This window comes from Bos grunniens, chromosome 13, assembly GCF_055505025.1.
Source record: "Bos grunniens cultivar Pamir isolate PY7600 chromosome 13, Bosgru_T2T1.0, whole genome shotgun sequence".
Lineage (NCBI taxonomy): Eukaryota > Metazoa > Chordata > Mammalia > Artiodactyla > Bovidae > Bos > Bos grunniens.
Genome location: NC_141177.1, coordinates 58,668,708 through 58,694,152, shown reverse-complemented (window position 1 = coordinate 58,694,152; position 25,445 = coordinate 58,668,708). Strand labels below are relative to the sequence as shown.

The 25,445-nt window shown below is 41.9% G+C and overlaps 1 protein-coding gene across 5 annotated transcripts in view; it reads left to right on the top strand.

Moving 5' to 3' along the window:
• The window catches only part of KIAA1217 (KIAA1217 ortholog), an 820,709-nt gene that overhangs the window by 265,823 nt on the left and 529,441 nt on the right, over nucleotides 1-25,445 (top strand). For all 5 annotated transcript variants that reach the window (XM_086334383.1, XM_086334410.1, XM_086334370.1 and 2 more), the window contains one exon: nucleotides 21,728-21,881. The gene's annotated coding sequence lies outside the window, so the exon portion shown is untranslated. The remainder of the gene's footprint in view (nucleotides 1-21,727; nucleotides 21,882-25,445) is intronic.

Below are 25,445 nucleotides of genomic sequence, written 5' to 3'. Positions count from 1 at the left end.
ATTTTGCTGATGTTCTCACTGAGACTCAGAAAAGCTTATGTGCCCAAGTTTTCACATCCCGTCCCAGTGGGTGGCAGAGCCGATGGGCTGTCTCAAATCCTTCTCTGCTCATTCTCACTCTAGTAGAATTTATATTTTAAGGTAGAAAAATGTTGAATTCCCAAGGCATGAACAATCCCACGTTTTATGTTCCCTTAAAAACTTTTTTCTCTTCATGCTTCTCCTAAGGGAAAATCTATTGTAATAAAGTCTCCTGTGGGCCCTTCATTTTTTCTGATTAAGATAGTTTTTTTCCCCTTTATTGTAAAATAAAACATAGATACAGAAAGCATATTTTTTGCTTCCCCCGGGGGATGTGAAGGCACTCTTGCCTGACCTGCAGCAGGCAGCTGTCCTTGCCTTTCTCAGCCCTGCCTCCCTCCCCACACTTCTGTCCTCTCCCATCCTGTGCTTTCATGGGGAAGCCAGCTTACAGCACCACCGTCAACCCCCTTCCTCCAGGAGAGCAGGGTTGATGTTCCCACCTATCCACATGACTCTGGATGGGCTGCTTCAAAGCTCTCAACCTGGGATGTCCCTTTTCTGATATTTACTGGTTTTCTATCTAACTGAACGGTTAGCATCACCGACTCAGTGGACATGAACCCAAATGAACTCCAGGAGATAGTGAAAGATGGGGAAGCCTGGTGTGCTGCAGTCCATGGCATCGCAAAGAGTCAGGCACAACTTAGTAACTGAACAACAGCAACAACTGACTTTCTATTTTAAAATAAACCATTTGCTTCTTGGTTCTCATCTCTTTGCTCTGCTTTCTGGAGGATCTCTTTATTTCTCAGCTTGATTATCAATGTTTTAGTTTTTAATGTTTAAGCTTTTTAAATGTTGGTGATTTTATTTACCAAGAATTATTATTTTTTTTTACTCACTGATTATTTCTCTTTTATGGCCTCTTGGGTTTATTTTATGGTGACAATATTTTCTCTGTCACCATAGGGTTTAATATGTTTCAAGTTTTCCTCTGTTCTTTGCAGTTTCTCATCTTTGCTCAGGGTATGATGACCTTGGCTGTCTGTCCTGTTTGACAAACGAGAGGCTCTGAAAGCCAAACAGAGAACTCATGTAGGGAGGGCTGACAGGTGAGCAACTCAGATGATCGGGGGACTGTTCAAACAGGTGACGGATGGCATTATCTGGAGATTGTCTCTCTGAGGTCTTAAGTTTCCATGAGCAGAATCAAATCTACCAGTAACAGTTGCAGCTGGTGTTGACTTGGGATAATTCGAGCCCCAAATCAGTAGGACAAGTATATGTTCAGTGTGCTTTACTGTCGTGCAAAATCAGAGGAGGAAATGAAGAACTGAGACAAGTTATCCAGTCAAGCACAGCCTTCTCTCTTGACCATGATTATTCACTCCCATGTGTACAATATATTCACTTCCATGCTGAGACTCCCCAAAGTCTCACCTAATCCCAAAATTAGGCTCAAAGTCCTGAATCGTATGAGTGACATCACGGCCAGAAGGGACTTCTTTAGTTTTGGAGACTTACAAACTAAAAAGGCAAGCTACCTGCCCACCTCTGTACCTAACATCTGATGATGGAAGAGGAAGAGGTTTAATGCCAAACACATTTGACAGATCCAGAATGGGAGGCACATAGTAGTCACTAACCAACTGTAATTCTGAAATTGCCCTGTGAAAATGTTGCTTGGTCGTAAACAAGAGAGTGTTCCTTGATTGGCCCCAGTTCTGCTCCCTAGGTTGTCCATGGTGCTACTCCATGGTTCTCCATTGCTCTTGGGGCTATCTGCCAGGAGGCCCTGCCTTTTAGACCATCCTTCGAGGCCACATCTGTAGAAGGTTGGTTGCTTTGAATGCATCCTTCCTAGTAGCTGAGAAGCTGTCTCGGTCACATCTCTGCCTGTGAACTGTTGGTTGCCCTTAGGTCTTTTTATAGCCAGTCATAGGTTCTTTTAATTAAAGCTGGTGGTAGTCCTGCCAATATAATTATCTCAAAACTGTTGCAAGTTTTCCATGTATTTGATTCCTGTCAATTCCTTGTGCTCAAGCCATACTCACCATTCGATTCCAAAGGCCATGTATTACTGACTTCATCTTTGACTTGATAAGAAACGGTTTAATTTCCCAACCCTACAAGTCCCCAAATTCCTGGGCTTTCTAATCTGTTTGCAAACTGGCATTTTCTAAATTCGTCTCTTTCTTATAGTGCTTTACCAAAGGAACCAGTTCATTCTATTGACATTTTACCTCAAAACTTTCTCACCCACAAAGTTGTTATGAATATTCTCTGTCCTCTGAATTACCATAGAGGACAGTCTTATCAATTGGTTCATCAGTTACATCACATACGTCACAATTTTTCCATTCTCCTATACTGATTTCCTTCCTTGTTTGCTGTCAGCTGATCTCATAGCCAGTGCTGGGGAGATATCTATTACTAGCATTCCACTTCTGGGTATCAATTTCTATTTTAGTCAACATTTGCTAGGTACTGAGACCAACCAAAATCAAAATCTTAAGAGCAAAACAGCAAGTATATGTTTGTCTTGCTCATACTTCTTCAGATTTGTTTGGCATGGCTCCAGGCTTTAGGTTGGGTTGAAGTCAGCTCCACAGGTCTCCTCATTCACTTTGGACCAGACTACCTGAAGCAGGTTCTCACGGTGGATCACAAGAAGGGTGACCAGAAATGCATGGTGTCTCATAGAGTCTTGGGTCAGAAGAAGAACATTGTCACTTCTGCCCCCATTCTCTTGTCCAAAGCATGTCACGTGGCCAAGCACCAAATCATTGCCTCCTTTACTGCTCTGCAAGTCACATGGCAGAAAGAGGGACAGAATTAAGACAAACACTTCAATTTATGATACATTTCATAATGTACCTTTGTTTGGATATAATTGTTTAAATATTGTTAACCTGGAACCTTCAAGTAAAACTGACATTCCAGGATTATTCCGTGGCTTTGAATACTTCTGACACTACCAACCACCCCCTGCCCCCACTAGTATGTCCAATTTGGAAAACAGAGCTTCATAAAACTGTGCCTCCAGCATTGGGAGGAATGATGATCTTGCAGGTCCCTCTGAAAAGGATATTCTGATTCTATGACAAGAGATAAGGGAGGCACTGAACACTTCATCTGGTTTACCATTTTACCTTCAGTTTAGTTCAGTTCAGTCGCTCAGTCGTGTCCGACTCTTTGAGACCCTAGAATCGCAGCACGCCAGGCCTCCCTGTCCATCACCAACTCCCAGAGTTCACCCAGACTCACGTCCATCGAGTCAGTGATGCCATCGAGCCATGTCATCCTCCATCGTCCCCTTCTCCTCCTGCCCCCAATCCCTCCCAGCATCAGAGTCTTTTCCAACGAGTCAACTCCTTGCATGAGGTGGCCAAAGTACTAGAGTTTCAGCTTTAGCATCAGTCCTTCCAAAGAAATCCCAGGGCTGATCTCCTTCAGAATGGACTGGTTGGATCTCCTTGTAGTCCAAGGGACTCTCAAGAGTCTTCTCCAACACCACAGTTCAAAAGCATCAATTCTTCGATGCTCAGCTTTCTTCACAGTCCAACTCTCACATCCATACATGACCACTGGAAAAACCATAGCCTTGACTAGATGGACCTTTGTTGGCAAGGTAATGTCTCTGCTTTTGAATATGCTATCTAGGTTGGTCATAACTTTCCTTCCAAGGAGTAAGTGTCTTTTAATTTCATGGCTGCAGTCACCATCTGCAGTGATTTTGGAGCCCCCAAAAATAAAGTCTGACACTGTTTCCACTGTTTCCCCATCTATTTCCCATGAAGTGATGGGACCGGATGCCATGATCTTCGTTTTCTGAATGTTGAGCTTTAAGCCAATTTTTTCACTCTCTACTTTCACTTTCATCAAGAGGCTTTTGAGTTCCTCTTCACTTTCTGCCATAAGGGTGGTGTCATCTGCATATCTGAGGTTATTGATATTTCTCCCAGCAATCTTGATTCCAGCTTGTGCTTCTTCCAGTCCAGCGTTTCTCATGATGTACTCTGCATATCAGTTAAATGAGCAGGGTGACAATATACAGCCTTGACCTATTCCTTTTCCTATTTGGAACCAGTCTGTTGTTCTATGTCCAGTTCTAACTGTTGCTTCCTGACCTGCATACAAATTTCTCAAGAGGCAGATCAGGTGGTCTGGTATTCCCATCTCTTTCAGAATTTTCCACAGTTTATTGTGATCCACACAGTCAAAGGCTTTGGCATAGTCAATAAAGCAGAAATAGATGTTTTTCTGGAACTCTCTTGCTTTTTCCATGATCCAGCAGATGTTGGCAATTTGATCTCTGGTTCCTCTGCCTTTTCTAAAACCAGCTTGAACATCTGGAAGTTCACAGTTCACATATTGCTGAAGGCTGGTTTGAATCCAGTTATGTCAATTCTGAAATCTGGCCTCTCATGCTCCTTGTTTTCTAGAGACAAAATTTTGAGGTATGAGAATGAATGCAAGAGGAAGGCTTCCTTTGAAAACATGTACAGATTGTTGCACATAAAACGTGTACAAAGACTAGAAAGGGAACAGTGCAGGAATGTGATGGCCTTTTACTCATTAATTCTTTCATCAGACAGCTTTTACACATCTGTCATGTCAGGTGATGAGGCTAGTGGCTAAGGATGTGATTTTCTGATTTTTGATTATTTATTTATGGCTGTGCTGGGTCTTCACTGCTGTTTGCCAGTTTCCTCTAGTTGTGTCGAGCAGCGGCTTCTCTCTAGTTGCAGTGCAGTATGCAGGATTTCCATTGTGGCGGCTTCCTTTCTGAGGAGCATGGGCTCTAGGGTACGCAGACTTCAGTAGTTGTGGTGCACAGGCTTAGTGGCCCTGAGGCATATGGGATCTTAGTTCCTGGACCAGGGATCAAACCTGTGTCCCCTGAATTGGCAGGTGGATTCTTAACCACTGGTCCTAAGGATGTCATTTTGCAGTGGTTAATAAAGTGGTCTAGGGAAGCTGAGTGTTCCTGAGAAATTTCAAGTGGTCTTCAAAGGCCAAACTACTTCCATGACAATTCTAAAACGTTACTTGCGTTTTCACTCTTGTTCTTACTATCTTAATAGAAAATAGAGAAGCTATTGTTATTATACCAGACATTTAAAAGATTTACAAAAATATAAAACATTGCCGTTCTTCTCACTACTTTTATTTTGGAAAATTACGCCATTTTTTCATAAGAAGTATTACATTTATGTTATTATGTAAAGATTTCATTATTATTTTAAATGAATTGGTATATTAACACTGTGGTGTGCTTAGTCGCTCAGTCATACTCAACTCTTTGTGACCCCATGGACTGTAGTTTACCAGGCTCCTCTGTCCATGTGGATTCTCCAAGCAAGAATACTGGAGTGGGTTGCCATGCCCTCCTCCAGGGGATCTTCCCAACCCAGGGATCAAACCCAGGTCTCCTGCATTGCAGGAGGATTCTTTACCGTCTGATCTACCAGAGAAGTCAATTAACACTGTTAAATAGTCACAATTTTGTCTTCTATTATGGTAAATATTGTTAGATATAGGCCATGTAAGCAAAAACCCTCATAGGTATCCTCAAAAAGTTTTCAGAATGTAAAGGATCCTGAGACTCAAAAGTTTGTGAACTCTCTCAGCAGAGAGAGAACATGAAAGCAGGTTGGATCCTTCTCATTTGGAGCTTGTACAGAGTTATCTGTAGGCAGCCGGAAACACTCCTTTCTACGCACCACCCACTGTCATGGGGGCTGGAAGCCTAAGAACTCGTTTCCCAGAATGCCTTGCCAGGAGGGCTTCAGATTAGATTCTGCCAATGATACATTCTCACTAGATGTGGAAGGTAAACCGAAGCCAAATGCTGCTCTACAGGCAGGTGTCTGGGCTCTAGCAGATATGAGGTTTTCCAGCAGCTCTTGGTATTGCTATCATCACTAGTTTCGGTGATTCAGGCAGCTATGATTGTCACCAGTCTTTCCTATGCCTTCAGAAAGTTCCCAACTTTCTTTTTTTTTTAACCCCTTCTGTTGCTTCTATTATTAACCATTATTTTTTAAAATTATTTTTTATTGGAGTCTAATTTCTTTACAATGCTGTGTTAGTTTTTACTGTACACCAAAGTGAATCAGCTAAATGGATACATAATCCCCTCTTTTTTGGATTTCCTTCCCATTTAGGTCACCACAGAGCACTGAGGAGAGCTCCCTGCGCTGTACGACAGGTTCTCATTAGTTGTGTATTTTATACATTCAAGCTAATGGCAAACGTTATTTGTCCTCCTCTCACCATTTCAACATTTTGGTAACCCTCTAATTCTCTTATTTATGTTAATATCTCTTTCTGTTTGGAATACCTAGAGAAGTTTCGTTTTCCTGAACCAGCTGACTTGTACCTGGAGAGTCAAAGACCAAATGAACAAATAAATTACAAAACGCAGCCGACTATAAGTAACACAAGAGAAACAGAATGAGTGCTGTAATGTAGACTAAGAATGAACACTTCAGTTTAAAAATTATATACATGAGAACCGTGTAATCCGTTCATTTATGGTGCTGATTCTGTATCTGTTTTTGGTTTTCTAAGAAAGCATTTGGGTGTTTTTTTTTTTTTTTTTAAGTTTCAAAGCAAAAGGAAATAAAATCACAAAATTATATCAGAAAAAAAGACATTGACTTTAAGAAATTAATACCAGTGTTCCTTGTCACAATGATTTGTGAATGTGTTATAAAATTTTACAGACTCTTACCATATGGAAATGTTTTACACAGAAATTCTTGGGAACATAATTTAGAATCTTGTTACAGAGTAGCTTGATATAAAACATTGATTTGGTGATGTGATTAATGAAAAGCAAAAGTTCCATTAATTTTTATTTTCATTTCAGAGAAAACTTCAACTTCATTAACTCTTATGGAAGTATCAGCACAAGCTAAGTCCTGTGAAACAAAACTTCTAGTGATTGGAGAGAAAACTTAGGTTGTAGCAATGAACTGTATCATACCTCAGCTTGGCAGTGATGTTCACCATCAGTAATTTACTTAAATATTTTGCCAAAGTTGGAAGGATGACATGTTGCAGTTATAGTCATCAGATAAAATGGATGCAGGGTGTATGTGTGTATGTCTATTTAAAAGTATATTTTCCTGAAAGTTAGAGCTGTCTTCTTAGGTCTAGAAGGCAAAAACGGATGCGGCAGGGAGGTACACAAGTAGTGAAATACCAAACCAGCTCATTTTCCAGATTTCAGAACTCAACAGGGCTAGTGACCATTCCAAGGTCACACCCAGAATGCAGCCATTGCCTCAATTCTACAGCAATTAGCAGAGCCCAAGATCCACTAGAATTTTCAGAGCTCAACTTTCTGGAATTTATATAATGAAAACAATAGACCTTTAAACCTTTTTCTGAATATAAAATTTACTCTAATGTGTTAAATACTTTCGAATAGTTCTGTCACCCTTCTCATTTAGTCATGTATAATGAAGTTAGAGATATTAAGGAGCTGCGTGTGTTGCAAATACATTTGTTGGGATTAATTCATTGCTGATAAGCAGTACAAAAGGAGAGAAGAACTATTTGATTAACTGTACTGTCTCCTGCCTTCAAAAGTCAGTCATGGCATGTATGTCCCAACTGAGCAGGTGCTATAAGAAGCCCTATGCAAGCCAAGGGATCAGATTTTCATCTTTTTTGGGTGTTATTGTTGTTTAGTCGCTAAGTTGTGTCTGACTCTTTTGCTACCTCTTGGACTTTAGCCCTCCAGGTTTCTCTGTCCATGGGATTTCTCAGGCGAGAATACTGCAGTGGGTTGTCATTTCCTTCTCCGGGGGATCTTCCTGACCCGAGGATCGAACATGTGTCTCCTGCATTGGCAGGCAGATTCTTTACCACTGAGCCACCAGGATGCCCCTTTTCTTTGTGCATTCTTAAACCTTTCCCTTTTCTACTTCTTTTCATTAAAGCCTTTAAAAGTCATTTTTTTATCTCATTCCAATAAATATCAATGTAACTCCCTCATTATTATTAATATCCTTTAAGAATGAGGTGGTCTTTTTGTTTCTATTTAATCACAAGAATCTATATTCTTTTCTGAATTTGGTTTCTATGGGTACTTTTTTCTCCTAATGATGAGTCATATTTGTGGGTTCTTAAAAAAGGAGATTATCTAAAGTATATTTAAGAAAAGCACACACTTTTTTTGTTGTTTTTTCCAAAGCAGGCGTATCTATTTAAAGTAACACTTGCTTTGTAAAATCTAAATTACTATAGGAAGACCGACAGAATGATGACCCACTGAAAACTGAGGAATTGTGTTTTAATTATTTTTAAATTGCTGTTCTATATCATTTTTATAAGAAGTCTTGGTGAACAGATTAAATGCCTTTTTTACCTGGTAGCAATAGGTGTTATGGGTAATAAATTGATGAATGCGGTGAAAGTTAGAGAAGAAGAGCTGAAGAAAAAGGAAGTAGATTATAAAGGTAGGGAATGGAGATATAAAGAATCCTGCAGAACAATTTAATATTCCAGACCCCTCATTTTATAAATGAGGAAGTTGTAGGCAAGTGAGATAAAGTAACAGTAAAACTTAGAACCTGTACCTGGAGAACCAAGAATCATCTGCCTTTGACTGTACATGAAAAGCAAAGTGAGAAACAGAGGCCCTTCTCTGCTTGAATTACATTTAGAACCAGAATCTTCAAGTTGTGCTGTCTTAGTGGATTGAGTCATCGAACTATTCGGGTATTTTCCTAATTTCTACTAAAAGTTATGCTTTGCAAACCCAGCCTATGTCTGCATGGGAAAGGAAGGGTCAGATCCTGCTACCCTGAGGCTACCTGGCCAGCATTTAGCATCACTTACAGCTCACCTTTGTATGTGATGCTAAATAATCTTCCCCTAATCCTGTTTGCATTGGCTTCTCTGCTGTTTTCCATGAACTCCATCATCTAGCTGCTCAGCACCTGAGATAGGCATAGCCCTGGGTTCAGCGCTTAATGAGAACATAAAAGTACAAGGAGCTTGCAGTCTAATTAGAAAACAAATAGCTGGGTGCAGAGGTGAAGTGACAGATCAGGGCCTGTGTGTGTTTGAGAGGTCAGAGCTGGGTTGAGCAAAGAGTGACTTCTGCACACTGCCCTGGATTTGAGCTGGACCAGGAAACATAGATACGTTTTAGATGTACGAAAGAGGTGGAAATTATATTCTAGGGGAGGAACAGCATGTGTACACGCTTTGTGCTAGTGATAAACACCTTATATATGAGGATCCAAAAGAAAAATTACCTGTAGGGGCATCAGGGGTTCATGGTGAGGAATAGTTAGGTAGCTAGGTTTTACAGGGACTTGAACACCAGGCTGAAACACTTTATCTCATTAAATACAGCAATCTTACCACCTCTGAATAAATAACGTCTTCCAGTTGGAAAGTAGGGAAGATAAACTGCTTTGTGAGCCATTAAAATAATGACATGAAGCCAAGTTGTATGATTTCCCAAAAACCCATCATTTCATGAGCTACTCCTCGGGTAAAATTACTTTTCTGACTCTGTAGCGATGTAAAAGAATACTCTCCAAACCACAACACTGAAACAAGCTGGAGTACTTTGGGTTGTGCTCCCCTTGTGGATTTATAAGTCTTTATTGCTTTTTCATTGTGGAAATTGTTTTGGCAAATATGTATTCAGAAGTGCATTCAGAAAGCAAAAGCTGACAAAGTGGAGAGATTACGAAATGTAATGGCTCTGAGAAAGCAACAGAGAAATAGAAGCGACAGGGCCTGAATTTCCAGTAACTGTGTCAGTATATGGTGTGACTGACCCAAAAGAAGATGAAACACCCTGCCTACCCCACAGCGACCTCTTATGTGTCAGAAGGAGACCTGAGAGAAGCAGGAAAGTGGTGAGGGCAGGTGTCGCGAACCTCCAGAGGAAATCACCTGGCCTGATGTGAGGGAGAGGCTCCGCCAAGATAAGGGATGGTCCCCATAAGATACAGTTATCTGGCAGATAACAGAGGCCAAGAGAACCGAGTTCCATCATTTTTTCTTGGCAGCGCTCAGGCTGGGGCGTCCCAGCCAATGGTCTGGAAGCCATGAGGTCACGATATGAGTTGTCACTGAGTCCCATTCTCACTGAGTCCCATTGTTCCCTATCACTGTCCAGCTGAGCATCCCTGCTGGTTCCGCCATGTGGACCAGAAGAGCCAGTTTGGGGCCGTGGTCAAGTCACATAGTTTGTCCCACTCCACTGAGCCTGCAAATTCAGAAAGGACACATAGGAAGGGCAGGGTGGGCTAGGGGAGGCTAGGAGGGAGGGAGAGAGGGCCGACCCACTTAACCAGTCAGATCAACTGAGTCATCACTGCAGGACAAGGGAATCGGGAATGTCACTGCCAGCGTCACCCCACCCTTCTTCGTACAGACGTGTCATTTAAGAGCCTTGCCGTCACTTCTTCCCATGGGCTCTGAAAGCCTCTGTTCATCCCCAGCTGCACACGTTGATGGACTAGCAAAGTCTCGGGCTTCCTGCTCTTCTTTCTTGTGCTGTGCTATTTGCCCAGCCTCTAATCCCAGCTGGGAGCAGGACCTCCATGCGAAGCTCCGGAGACCAGGTTGTTGTCCAGCCAATGTCTGAAATGTCTACAAGTCAGGAGCTTGGTTGGGCATAGGCAGCCTTTTCTAAGGAGATGCTGGAGGAAGGCAGGTCTGAGTCTTCTGGGGCTCTGCCCAGGCTCCCAAGCATTCAGGAGAACAAAGAGATGGTCCTGAGGTTAAAAGCCATCCTTCTTCTCCCTGGTCGGTGGGGAAGTACTCCCAGTTTGATGACTGCTTCAGCTTATGAGTAGATCTGGGTCTCCCTAGAGGAAGAGGCAGAGGTATTAGTGACAGAAGCAGCTTTCTTTGGACTAACCGGGTAATGACAGTGTTGTACTCCTTACCCTGCTTGGCATAGAGAAACCTTGGGTGGAAAAGGCTTTTTTGTTTTCTAAACTGCAAGTTCATGACTGCTGAAGCCAAACGTGAGCTCAGTGGTTCTTTGGCCGCCCTGTCATGCCTGGGGTGGGGGTGGGGGAGTTTGAGGAATGGGGATTTAGGGATAAGGACGATAGGAAACTTCCTCTGTGCTGATTTTAGGACCTGGGACAGTCCCACTGCTCAACACTCTTATACACGGGCTGTCTGTGGGGGTTGCTGGGTTTGTTGAAGTCCTAAATGCTCCCCACAAGGAGTTTGCCTTCCTGCTACCCAGGGAAAGCTTTGGAGAAGTGGAATACAGGAGATGTATGAAAATTGAGGAAGGCCTAAAACTAAATGCTTGTAAGTCTAAACCCAGAAGCCTTTCTTGAAGGTGTTGCTAAGGAAGTCAAAGATATTTGTTTTACCCCTACCTTGAGGACGTTTCTGAGCGTCATTGAGCATGACACCACCAGGGGGCAATATGAAGCTGTGTCCATTACTCATCATTTTGGTCTTGACCAAAGTCAAGTCCAGACCACACAACTTTTTCTGTCCCCATAGAGCAGCTTTCTGAAAGCCCTCTGGTGGCATTTAAACTTTAAAGCTTTGGCAATGTTTAGTAAATCTGACAGGATCATTAAGAGTACATTGGATTTTTTTCCCCTTAAAACCAATACCAAATTCAGTTTTACTGGGAATATGTTGCTGTTCAAATTCTCATCCGAAGTGGCCATTTTTCTCTGACTTCACTGTCTGAAATAAGAATGCATTAAGTAATGCCCAAAACCTAAGTTGTAAAAAAGAAAATTTGTAAAGATTTGCTTCCAATCCATGTTATTAAAATTTAAAAGTCTCCAAGGGCAGCACGGTCCACCAGAGATGGATTCACACTAGGTTGAGTGTTTTGTTCAGTCCTTGCCTCGTGTCTCCCTTGTGGCTCAGCTGGTAAAGAATTTGCCTGCAATGCGGGAGAGCTGGGTTCTATCTCTGGATTGGGAAAATTCCCTGGAGAAGGGAAAGGCTACCCACTCCCAGTATTCTGGCCTGGAGAATTCCATGGACTGGATAGTCCATGGGGTCGCAAAGAGTTGGACATGACCAAGCGATTTTCACTTTCACTTTCATTTGCCTCGTGTTAGGATTGCCCTGGGACTGGCATTACTCCTGCCTTTGGAGAACTTTTAGTCTCCCAGGGTATCTGACGAAATGACATAAGTCCATTCCCTGGCACTCTGTTAGCTTTTAGGGAATAACTGGTCAGTTTGGAAAATGAAAAAAGAAATAATAGAGTAATTTCTGGAACTATCACAGCTTAGGGAAGCTGACATGTTCATAATCTTAGATTTTGGAATAATACTACTCTAGTGGATTTTCTAGCTGACCAATTCTATCCCAGCCAAATTAGGGTAAGTGGTTTTCTCATTATTAAGAGGGCATTTCCCCTTTTCCTAAAATTTTCATTATTTCCTCAGTCAGTTGTCACTCAGTTGTGTCCAACTCTTTGTGACTCTTTCCTCAGCAGTATTTAGCATTTTCTTAGGGCCCTCGTGGCTCAGGCAATACAGAACCTGCCTGCAATGGAGGAGACCTGGGTTTGATCCCTGTGGCAAAGATCCCCTGGAGAAGGGAATGGCTATCCACTCCAGTATTAGAATTCCATGAACAGAGGAGCCTGGCGGGCTACAGTTCATGAGGGTCACCAAGAGCCAGACACGACTGAGCGACTAACACTTTCTCTTGTTTTAGGGCAGTTTTGCTAATATATGATATTTGGGAATAAACACAGGTTGAGGTGGTAATCCAGGGACTGTCTCCTGAAAACTTTGAGAAGTTGGAAGAACATTGAGTTCTTCAACTGAAACAACAGTAAAATAATGTCACTGTGCTATGAATCAAGTGCTGTCTTCTTGCCTAATGCGTCTTAATTCTAATTAAACAGCAAAACTGAGCCCGTTTTTTTTTTTTTTTTTGGCAAGGTTAAACATTTTGTTGAGTGCTCTCAGCACAGGATAGCGATTTATAAACTCTGAATCCAGGTCCCAAGTCTATTATTGACTTTGGGAAAGTCATTTAACCTTTTGTCTCTTATTTCTGTGGAGGGAAATGAAAGTCATAAAATGGCCCATCTCACTGGGAGGCTGTGATTAATGTCACAAATGACAGAAATATACTTTGCAAGTTCAAATTGGTATTGCAGTGCTGACGTGAACCCCTAGCAAAGGGGCAAGGGTCCTGTTTCATAGACAAGGAGGCCGTCTGCCTCCCTCTTTTTCCCACCTCCATCCTCTGACAATGTCCAGATGCTTCCAAAACCTTACTCAGCTCTTCTCGACTTTATATGAAGCAAGCAGGTGTTCAGGTGCTCAGTCGTGTCCAACTCTTTGACCCCCATGGGCTGTAACCCGCCAGGCCTCTGTGTCCATGGAATGTTCCAGGCAAGAATACTGGAGTGGGTTGCCATTTCCTCCTTCAGGGAATCTTCCAACCCAGGGATGGAACCCATGTCTCCTGTGTCTCCTGCATTGCAGGCAGATTCTTTACTGCTGAGTCACTGGGGAAGCCCAGGGGAAGCAGACACACAATCATTTCGGAGACATTGAGTGAGCACCTTATCTTCACATGCTTCAGGAAGCAAGGATGTGCAAGTCAAGTTTCCGTAGTTGTGTGTGCACCGCTTCTTGCTTCATTGTGATGGAGAAGCAGTGGGGCTTGGGGAATGGAGGGTCAAAGTAGCTTTATGACATAGGAAGGAGATAGTTTCTCTGTAAGAAGAGAGCATTGGACCAGCACCCCTTGCAAAGGGCTTTTCCTCGATAGACAATGAGCATAAAAGCTGGACCTGGCGATTTCCTTTTTTGACTATGTATCCAACAGTGGGCACAGTGCTGGAGCCAAAAGAGCCACATGATAAATGTCTGTTGGAAGAAAGATGGGGGGAAAATCAGCTGGTTCATTTGTAGCGCTAATAGCCACACCAAAGTGCTTAGAAGCTGCATTTTCCATGAAGATCTAAATAATGAAATTCTAATGAAATAACAGAGAGTTATACCAATCAATTTTATCTCCATGTATAAGTTGGGGTTTCCTGGTGGCTCAGATTGTGAAGAATCTACCAGCAGTGCAGGAGACCCAGGTTTGATCCCTGGGTTGGGAAGATCCCCTGGAGAAAGAAATGGCAACCCATTCCAGTATTCTTGGCCTGGAGAATCCCATGGACAGAGAAGCCTGGTGGGGTCCATGGGGTCCTAGTGGTCATAGCGTCCATGGGGCATGACCATGAGGTCATAGCATCTAACATGGCCGAGCAATTAACACACACACACATAAAATAAAAATTTAATAATTCAATAAATGAATTTTATTTCTATTTTTTTACTTTTATGTTTTAATATCCACACCCAAAAACATTTCAGAAGAACTGTAATTTTTTAAAAACTTTTATTGAAGTATAGTTACTTCACAATGTTGTGCCAGCTTCTGCCATATACATATACATACCAGGGCTTCCCTGGTAGCTCAGCTGGTAAAGAATCTGCCTGCAATGCAGGAGACCCCAGTTTGATCCCTGGGTCGGGAATATCCTCTGGAGAAGTGATAGGCTACCCACTCCAGTATTCTTAGGCTTCCCGGGTGACTCAGCTGAAAAAGAATCCATGGGTTTCCACTCTAGTATTTTGGTCTGGAGAATTTCATGAATCATACAGTCCATGGGGTCCCAAAGAATTGGACACAACTGCACAACTTTCACTTTTCTGCCATATAGCAAAGTAAATCAGCCGTACACACACATACAACCCCCCCTTTTTTTTCATTTCCTTCCTATTTAGGTAACTATAGAGCACCAAGTAGAGCTCCCTGTGCTATACAGCAAATCCTCATCAGCCATCCATTCTACACAGAGTAATGTATATACTGTCAACCCCAACCTCCCAATCTATCCTACCCACTCCTTCCCTGCTTGGTATCCATACATTTGTTCTCTACAAATGTGTCTGTATCTTTGCTTTGCAAATAGGTTTATCTGTACCATTTTTCTAGATTCTACATATATGTGTTAATGTACAATATTTGTTTTTCTCTTTCTGACTTACTTCACTCTGCATGACACTCTCTAGGTCCATCCACATCTGTGCAAATGGCACAGTTTTGTTCCTTTTATGGCAGAGTAATATTCCACTGTATACACATACCACATCTTCTTTATCCATTTCTCTGTTGATAGACATTTAGGCTGTTCCCATGTCCTGGCTTTTGTAAACACTGCTGCAGTAATTACTGGGGTGCATTCATCTTTTGGAATTATGGTTTTCACTGGGCATATGCCCGGGAGTGGGACTGCTGGGTTGTATGGTGGTCCTGTTTTTAGTTTTTTAAGGTACCTCCAGACTGTTCTCCATAGTAGCTATATCAATTTACATTCCCACCAACAGTGTAAGACAAGAAATGAATTTTAACTTCCATCTTTGTTACTTTTTAGAGGTTTTTTTAGTAGTCAAATTTTTCTACAAGCCTAAGTGCCAAGAATGCAAAAAAAAATTTTTTTTAAAGGAAAAAAAAAAAAGAAATGCTAAACTTATATTGTAGATTTTCCAACTAAACCGAAGTAACTCACATGGGAAAATGCAATTTCAGTCAGATGGGTTTTATCCTTGTTTACTCCTAAATATCCAAAATATTTTAAAAAGTAAAGATATAAAGAGGAGATACAAATGCCTTCAAAACCGACCATTACTTCTCAGAAGCCCAGCGTTACTTGAGAATTGAAAAACAGCGTACATAGCCTGGTGGTCTCATCTTTTTCAAAAGTAGAAGTAATGCCCAGGTCTCACTTCAGATGACTTGTACTGCGATTTCAGCAGTTTGTTCTTTCAATGATCTCTTGCAAAGAAGCAGCCAACTTCCTACCGACTTTCTACCAACTTAGTGTTCTATCGTGAAAGGCAAAAGGAACTTGGTATTATTTCAGGAGAAGAGTTATAGTCTCTTAGATTACCACATGTCCCCAAAAAGCTATTGTTGAAGGGAAAATAGACGGTCGCTTGGGAGAAAATATAGATTTAAAGCCATTTTCAAAAGAAATGCTTTATTTTTTTTAATGACTTGGATCCATATTCAATAAAGAGCTTTGCTAATCATTTTTCCTAATTACTTTGGCTAACTCACATTTGATGAAAAAAAAATATATTGTGAAGACTGCAGTAAAGTGTAAGTTGCTCTCCCATGTAATTAGTTTGTTCTGGGAGCTCATTTTTATTACGAAAATAATTTGCAGTAGGTAGTTATGAGGGAGGGGGCTCAAGCTCCAAGGCTTCGGGATAGTATTTCCTATATGAAATCTTCTCTACCATGACAATTCATTTTATTTCTTGGAAGTCAAACATCTCCTTTGCATCTAATTTCAGATAAACAGACTCAACAGACTCAGGCCCTCGACGGTCTGACAGCGTTTCTGGGGCATTTCATTCATGAAGGGAATTAAAGGCTTCAGGCGTCCGTGGCCATGTATTTCCTTCCACAGTGCCTATTTCTGAGGTCCTCTTTCTCTTTCTTGTCTCTCTCTCCCTCCCGGTGCCAAACTGATTTTAAGGGAGAAACAAGGACTAATGGAGGATGGAGGGAGGGGAAAGCCACGCCCATACCTAAGTGACTGCCCTTTGGGAACAATGAGTTCTTTTGTTCACGGTTCCCTGAAGCCAGGAGGAAAGAGGGAGGTGCTTTCATTTTCTTTTCTACACCAGTCTCTCGGCCAGAGCTTGGGATCCTATCAAACCAACCCCCAGGAACTTTCTCTCAACTATTTTCAATTTTATCCTCCACTTGACTCTTTCTCCTTTGCCTTCAAACATGAGTAAGTTCATTTGTACTTAAAAAAAAAAAGACTTAATCTTACCAGTCTTCAAACAAATGTTCTTTCCTGGGTGCTTCTTTCTTTCTTTGTGATCCACTTCCTGACTTCACAGTCTTGGCCCTAACCAGAAATACCTTTATTTCTAACATGTTGACTCAATAAAATGAAACCTCATTACAGAAGAGACAATGTGATCTCAATCCTTAACTTCAGGCAGTGGTGGCAGTGCATTTTTACCCCCAGAGAATATTTCTAGGACCTTATTTCTCTTTTCTACGTCTCTCTAACTCCCATCCCAGTGCCAATTTGACTACTTGGGAGATAGATGGAGGGAGAAGGATGCTCTGCCTGTATCTAGAGAGATTCCCCATTTAGACAAGGCCCTGGGAAGGCTGTGTCTTTGGGGAAATCTTTAAGTGTTGACTCATGCTTTTCAGTCTTCCAACTATGTTGGATATATTTGAAAGGCTAGTTGAGTTTCCATGACACTGTGTTTTGAATTTAAGTATGAATAATAAGGGAGAATTGCTCAGGGACCTGGACACTTATAAAAGGTCACAGTGATCCTGTGGATTGATAAAGAACGATCATAAACAGAGAGCCTTCTATGAGCAAAGTCACAGACATGATTCTAATAGAGAAAGATGGCTGACTTAAAAGTGATTCAGAGCTGAGTCATTGTTTGGTTGGGGTTCTTTATTTAGACTTTGGAAATAGTTCCAAGAGAAAAAGGAAGCATTGACTAAGTTACAGTATAAGAGAGGGTATGTTTTGCTATATATTCAGATATGCACAATTGAATGTCTTTCACTGGGATGGTTTTATAGTCACATTTCTGAGAATAGTTCTATCACTAAAATAGTCATGTATGTATATATATATTTTAAACTTTTCTTCTGGCCACTAATATTAAACAGTTGGTAAGAAAACTCTTAAATTAGATTTCATCACCAATTCAATGGACATGAATTTGAGCAAACTCTAGGAGATCATGGAGGACAGAGGATCCAAGCAAGTTGCAGTCCAGGGGTTGCAAAGCACTGGGCATGACTTAGCAACTGAATAGCAACCACCACAACAAAAGAAAACTCTGCATTGCATCTTAAAATGAAAATACAAATAAGTTAGATTGCCTTTGTATGTGTATGTGTATTTGGTGGTATTTGTTTGGGTTAGTCTTTTGGGTGATTTGAACAGGAAGATTCAGAAGAACAAGATAAAGGCTATGTATTTGCTCTGGGAAGAGTTCCTAATTGCTGAAAATTGCAGGAAGCTGACCTGAACTAGGAAACTGAGGGTTCACAGACTCTGAGCTGCTGAGACCAGAACTGGTCCCTGGGCAGAGCCAGCTGGGTTCTGACAATCAAGCAGCAGGAGCAACGTGATGAGGGCGAGGCCACTGCCATCCTTGCCACCATCACTGCGTCTAACCATCCCATTGTCTTTGAGTCATTTCCTTGGGATTTAGAGAAGAGCTTAGGTCACCTGTCCGGGTCCTGGCTTCCAGGACTGCTGAAAAGTGATGAGGGGAAAGGGAAGGAGAAGATCTGAGGAGGATCTGACTCTTCCAGCTTCCTTAGGTTGGAGGATGAGGAGACAGATACTCTGAACAAGTGTGTACAGTGGGGAGAATTTCCCTAAAACACAAAGGGGCCTTGGGTTTTGGACAGCTCCCCCTGCTGGCCTCCCCCATACTCCATTTTCAGAGAGAAAATGTGTTAGAAAGTAAAAGTGAAAGTCGCTCAGTCCTGTCTGAGTCTTTGTGACCCCATGGACTATACAGTCCATGGAATTCTCTAGGCCAGAATACTGGATTGGGTAGTCTTTCCCTTCTCCAGGGATCTTCTCAACCCAGGGATCGAACCCAGGTCTCCTACATTGCATAAAAGACTCTGGCTAATAAAAATTCCATATGCCCTCTGTTGATTTATTAAATTACTATAGAACTCATAACACTGTTCTAAGCAGGGTTAATATATTGTAATAATTTCTAGCAATGTATTCTTTTGTAATCCAACTCAGTTAAAAGTATATACCTTTATACATTAGCATCAGGCATTGAGAAATAAAACGTGTGTTTTAGGGGGTGACGTCATTCCTTCAGCTTCAGATATTATCTGTTTTACATTGAACCAGCAATAGCTAGCAAAGAGTTTAAGTGCTTTATTTCATAGGAACTTTTCTCCACATCCTCTCCAGCATTTATTGTTTGTAGATTTTTTAGTGATGGTCACTCTGCCAGGTGTGAGGTGATAGGTTTTGATTTGCATTTGATTGCATTTGATTTGCAAATCAAAACTCATTGCAGTTTTGATTTGCATTTCTCTAACTATCAGTAATGTTGAGCATCTTTTCATGCATTTGTTGGTCATCTGTATGTCTTCACTGGAGAAATGTCTATTTAGGTCTTCTACACATTTTTTTTGATTGGGTTATTTGTTTTTTTGTTATTGAGGTGCATGAGCTGTTTGTATATTTTGGAGATCAATCCCTTGCCAGTTGTTTCTTTTGCAAATATTTTCTCCCAAATAAACAAGACCTTTGTACACTTCATACAGTATTTCTTTTTTTTTTTTTTTGAATGTTCATAAAGCTTTCATTTTTTTAAACTTGATTATATTAAAGTCTAGTTGCTTCACAATGTTGTGTTAGTTTCTAGTGGTAGCAGTCATTCAGTCATGTCTGACTCTTTGTGACTCCACAGACTGCAGCTGGCCAGGCTCCTCTGTCCATGGGATTCTCCAGGCAAGAATGCTGGAGTGGGTTGCCATTCTCTTTAATTATCTAACTCATACATAGGATTAATAGTGTATATATGTGTCAATCCCAATCTCACAATTCCTCTCACCACCACCCTTCCCCTCTTGGTATCCATGTATCAAATAGCATTTCTTTAACTGTGAATGCCATCAGCTATTTCACATTTAGGAGAAATCTCATTTTATATTCTTGCATTCTATCTAGTGCAGCCATTTGGATTTCATAAATGAGAAAATTTAATTGGTAGCCAGTGGACCAGAGAGAGAAATTCTGTTGCAAAAAGGGGCAAGTTTCACAGTTGCTTTCCTCACAATTATGCTGGCACAGGATAACCTTCGGATTGATTAAAATGTTGCTCTGAATCATATAATGTTTTCCATAAATCTGCTACCAGTAGTAGTTTGCAGTGGTCAAACAATAACACTTCAATCATTCAGACTCAGTCGTCTCTTATCCTGACGTCTCTAAATTTTCAATTACTTTGGAGTTCTGCTGATTTTAAATTAAAATTTACTAAACAAGTGCTCTCTTCCAAAATGTGACAAATTGGGTTGCAGTATTCAAATTATGAAGGTGAAGGACAGGGAAGCCTGGTGTGTTGCAGTCCATGGGGTCGAAAAGAGTCGGACACAACTAAGCAACTGAACAACAACAATTCAAATTATTCTGCTGCTGCTGCTAAGTCGCTTCAGTCGTGTCCGACTCTGTGTGACCCCATAGACGGCAGCCCACCAGGCTCCCCCATCCTTGGGATTCTCCAGGCAAGAACACTGGAGTGGGTTGCCATTTCCTTCTCCAATGCATGGAAGTGAAAAGTGAAAGTGAAGTTGCTCAGTCGTGTCCGACTTAGCGACCCCATGGACTGCAGCCTACCAGGCTCCTCCATCCATGGGGTTTTCCAGGCAAGAGTACTGGAGTGGGGCGCCATTGCCTTCTCCCAAATTATTCTAGAGACCTCTTTATTTTATTCAAAGATAAGATTTTCAGGTACCACCAAGTATTTTTTATTTTTTAACTACCAAATGATTGCAAATGGCTATTTTAGGTCAAAACTCAGTAATGTGTTTTGACACATTTTAATTGCGTTCAATGATTCTTTTTCTCTATCGTTTCATCCATGATTTTCTTTCTAATTAGCAACGTGTTTCTCTGGATACTAAGAAGAATTGAAGTAAACAGATTTCCATTTGGGGAAATGTTGTCCTAAAGGTTGTCCTGTTCTGTGCTCACTCAGTTCACTGACATCAACTAAACTACTAGAGCTCCTGGCAGCATAGAAATCTGCTGACTGTAGGGGAAGATGACAAAATCAAATTCTGTTTCCTGGAGTTCCTTAATGATCCTGGACTCCTGCTCTGCAGACGAGGTCCTCTTGATTTCATCCACAATTTCAGTATCTTTATGTTGGGCACCTCATGTTCTTCGGTGGCCCAGCCTCCTGCTATGGGTCCCCAGTCCCATGGTTACTTCTCATTGGCATGGCTGATGGAATCCAGACTTCTCTGTGCATCAGGCACTTGAAATGATCCAGCAATCCCTGCTGCCCATCACTCCCAACAAAGGGAGCAGAGAGGTGAGTCAGAGACAACTCAGCCTTTCATTCAGTCTCTGATTCTCAGTTGGCCTTTTCTGATTTCCTTCTGCCTCCAACGACACAAGTGTGAAAGTCGCTCAATTGTTTCTGACTCTTTGTGACCCTATGGACTGTAGCCTGCCAGGCTCCCCTGTCCATGGAATTCTCCAGGCAAAAATACTGGGAGTGGGTTGCCATTCCCTTCTCCAGGGCGTCTTCCCAACCCAGGGATCAAACCCAGGTCTCCCACATTGCAGGAGGATTCTTTACCGTCTGAGCCACCAGGAAAGCCCAAACTACACAAGTCTGCTCTTCTTTTCATGGTTGATCAGTTTAATGTGTTTACATTCCTTAGTAGTGTCTGACTAAGGCTTTGTGAAAAACTGGAAGTTAAAAACTTCTGACTTGGGTAACTTGTACAGAAGCGTATATAGGATTACAACCCATTCTGCTCTTCACATCATGCATACATTGTACTCTATATCCTTCCTGTGTGTTTTAATCAGCTTAAATTTCTAATTACTCTGCAGTGACTTGGTGGAAACCATGACATTATTATTTGCATTTTTCAGATGGAGAGACTGAGGTCCTGAATTTGTACGGATTGTGCTGTGTGCTGTGTGTCTGGGTGACGGGGTTGGAGCCTCAATCCAGAGCCCCTGGGTGTCACCCCCAAAGACTGTGCCACCCATCAGTGGAGGACGCCTCCTCTTCATTTTTTGCTAGGTAAGTCTCTCTTTTTATTAAATCATAAAGTGAGCATTCATCATCTTGACAGTGAACGAATTACGAGCTAAAGGCCTATCTATAAAACTTGGCTTCTGTTAATTCCTCCTTGAGCCCCGTGGAACAATACATCTGAGTCCATCCATGCACTCTTCCTCCAATGTGTATTCATTCTGATATCCAGCTGTTTTATTTTTTTAGCCATTCTTTCTTTGAGCTTTCAGGCAGCTCTGTCGATATAGGTGTTACCTTTCAGGCTATGTTTTATGTACACTTTTGTGCCTGTCTTTGTGTTCAGACTCTGGCTTGAAGCCATCATGATGACTAAAGACTAAGAGAATGTTCAAAGATCATGAACCTTTGGCAGACAACATGTGAACCCCTGTAGGTATCTAATGACTTTGTATCTATGGAGTAAATAGAGTGAATCAAAAGATCCTTTTAAAGGCCTACCCAGTAATAATGACTTTGATCTAAGTCAAGGTCCCACAAAAGTAGCAAAATTAGCTTGCCAGTTTCATTGAGGTTCTTTTGCTTTGCCCAGATCACCTACAGAGGTGGATTTAGGTGTCTTGAATGGTGGGATGACCAAATCGACCCCCCAGCTTTAATTGTACTCATTTGGCCCAAATTCTGATCATAAATCTGCTGCAGGATGGGGGACCCCTTCCAGGGCCTGAGAGTAGGCTCTTGCCTCACATTCAGAAATGAATTGTCTGAGGGGACACACACACTGACAGAGCAAGAGACTTTTGGGGGCAGAGGCACCTGGGTGGAGAGCAGGAGCGTAAGAGAACCCAAGAGGACTGCTTTGCCACGTGGCTCACAGTCTCAGGTTTTATGGGGATGGGGTTAGTTTCCAGATGGTCTCTGGCCAATCATTTTGACTCAGGGTCGTTTCTGGTGAACTCTGGTGGCATGTGTCACTCAGCCAAGATGGATTCCAGCGAGGATTCTAGGAGATTAAAAAGACATATATAGCTGCATCTCCTCTCTCCTTTTGACCTTTCACAAATTTTTCCTGTTGGTGGTAACTTTTTAGTTCTGTGCTCCTTACCATGACCTCCTGTTCTAGGACGATTCAGGCAAGTGGCAACTATCTTGCTTGGCTGGGGGTGTGGGTGTGGGGGTGGGGGTGGGGGGTGATTTCAGTCAGTGTTCCCCTTCACAAATCCACTAGTTCAATACTTTAATAAAAGCAATTTTTGTTTTGAGTTTCCTCCGATTATAGATGGAGAAGGAAATAGCAACCCACTCCAGTATTCTTGCCTGAAGAATCCATGGACGGAGGAGCCTGGCAGGCTACAGTTCATGAGGTCGCATTACAGAAGTCTTCATATAGCCCTTACCGTTTCACACCATACTGTAAAATTTTGGTATTTGATCCACAGGAAGCTAAGATAGAGAAGAGATAGCCCCTATCCCAGTACAGTGGTTATAACCTTGGATTTGCTTTAGTGAGCAACGTGAGTCAGCCAAATTGCATTGTTACCCCAAAACATCATAACTCTAGAGTCACTGGCAAGAGGTCATTGAACTTAGTTTCAACAACTTCAGAATCAAGGATTCATGGCTTCCATGTTTATACCAGCTCTGATGCAGGAAATTCACTAATACAAGAGTCAGACTTGCAAAACAGCTTCTGAATTCAAGAAGCTAGAGTGTTTCCTTCTGTAAAGTGACAACATTGGTGGAACACCTTCAGATAAGAGGGGACATGTGGATACCGGACTTTGTACGGCTGGAGAGCTGGTTAGTAGGTCCTGTTTACTCTTGGCCAGAAGCTGAACCTCAGAAAGGGAATTCAGGAGTCCTTTTAAAGCTCCTGGTGATTGACTCTGATTTCCTTTCCTAGGCATATGGAGTCGATTTTCTACTGTCTCTATAAATACTGTTGTGTCTGTCTCTCTGCCAAACCAGCTACCTTTCTCACCCCAAGGAGAAGCCAGAGATCAGACATTCCTACACTCCAGCCCCATTAGACTCCATGAGGGGAGGGAGCAGATTTGGCAGTCAAAATGATGTGTGTGTTTGAATCTTGAAAGAGCCAGGCTACACTCAGAGTCAGTGGGCTCCCATAAATAACCTGTGCTCCTTCTCTCTTTGTGTGGTTTGGGCTGGAATGCCTTTCTCTTTAGAGCTGTACAAGCGGCCAGAGATCAAAGAGTCAACCGTTTATGGATGCGTAGTTCATTACAAAGTCATCATGCTCAGCGGGAGGACTCTGGCCCAAGCACTCATAATTTTCTCCTATTACAATTTTGTTGCCTGGGTTGGGGTTTGGAGGGCACTCAAAGAACTTGCCACTACTTTAAATAACTTTAAAAAAAAAGAGTAGAGATGAAAACTCACTTTCAAAGGAGGGTTAAAGCTTAACTGGCATCTTTTTAGGCTATGGAATGTGGTAAGAGGGAATAGGAAGTCAAGAAATTGACCCAGTACCACAAGGAATGTGGTTTAAAAAGAATAATAGGCAGAACAGTATCCTGTGTAATTGACTTACCCTTGAGTCAACATTACGGAGAGCCTTTGATAAGCAGAGCAGAACATATACAGGGATTTTTTTTTTAGGCTCAAACTAGATAATGTATTTGAAAAACAGGCTTTGAAATAGTTTGTTAGAATATAAAGAATAAACGTGTTTCAAATTATAGCATTGGGTGATGTTAACAATCCCTGGATTGTGGATAATCACAATGATATGAAATAATAACAACTATTTGTTGAATGTCTACTGTGTGCGCGTGCTGTGCAGTGTAGGTGATATCTTTTAATCCTCCCAGCCACGCACAGGGAGGTGTCTTTTCCTCACTTACATACAGGGAAACAGGACTCTGCAAAGTGTAAGTGCTTTGCTCAAGGTCACTCAGTTATTAAGTGGTGAGCCCAGGATCTGAACCAAACTCTGGAATGAATCAGAATGATGGCCACTTAGCCTGTAGTTAGTGTTTCTGGTTCCTGACTCTTGCTCTGGCCTCTGTTGCAGGAGTTTTTGGAGTGCCTTTGCTTTCCGAGCTGGGGGAACTTTGCAGTCTGTGCTTGCCACTGTTCAGGCTGGGGTCCATCCTCTCCAAGTCCTGCTTCCCTGCATTTCCCCATTCCTCACCCACAGGTCCTCCTCTGGCTTCTAGGGCTGCCACTGACCACCACCCACAGGCCTTCTGCAGGGAGCAGTACCTAGAGTGCATTATGAGGAAAGTGCTTAAAAGAAATACTTTGTCAAATCTGTAAGGGACCCTTATTGGACTTCATATTTAATTTGTATGGTTGTTGTTGTTCATTCGCTAAGTCGTGTCTGACTCTTTGCAACCCCATGGACTCCTCCCCAGGCTCCTCTGTCCTCCACTGTCTCCTGGAGTTTGCTCAGATTCATAACCATTGAGTTAGTGATGCTATCTAACCATCTTATCCTTTGCCACCCCTTTCTCCTTTTGCCTTCAATCTTTCCCATCATCGGGGCGTTTAATTTGTAAACAACACATAAAATACTCTGAAAGACGACTCATGACACTGAATGGATCTGTATGTTTGTCCACAGGCTATCAGACTTGATCCCTGAACCTT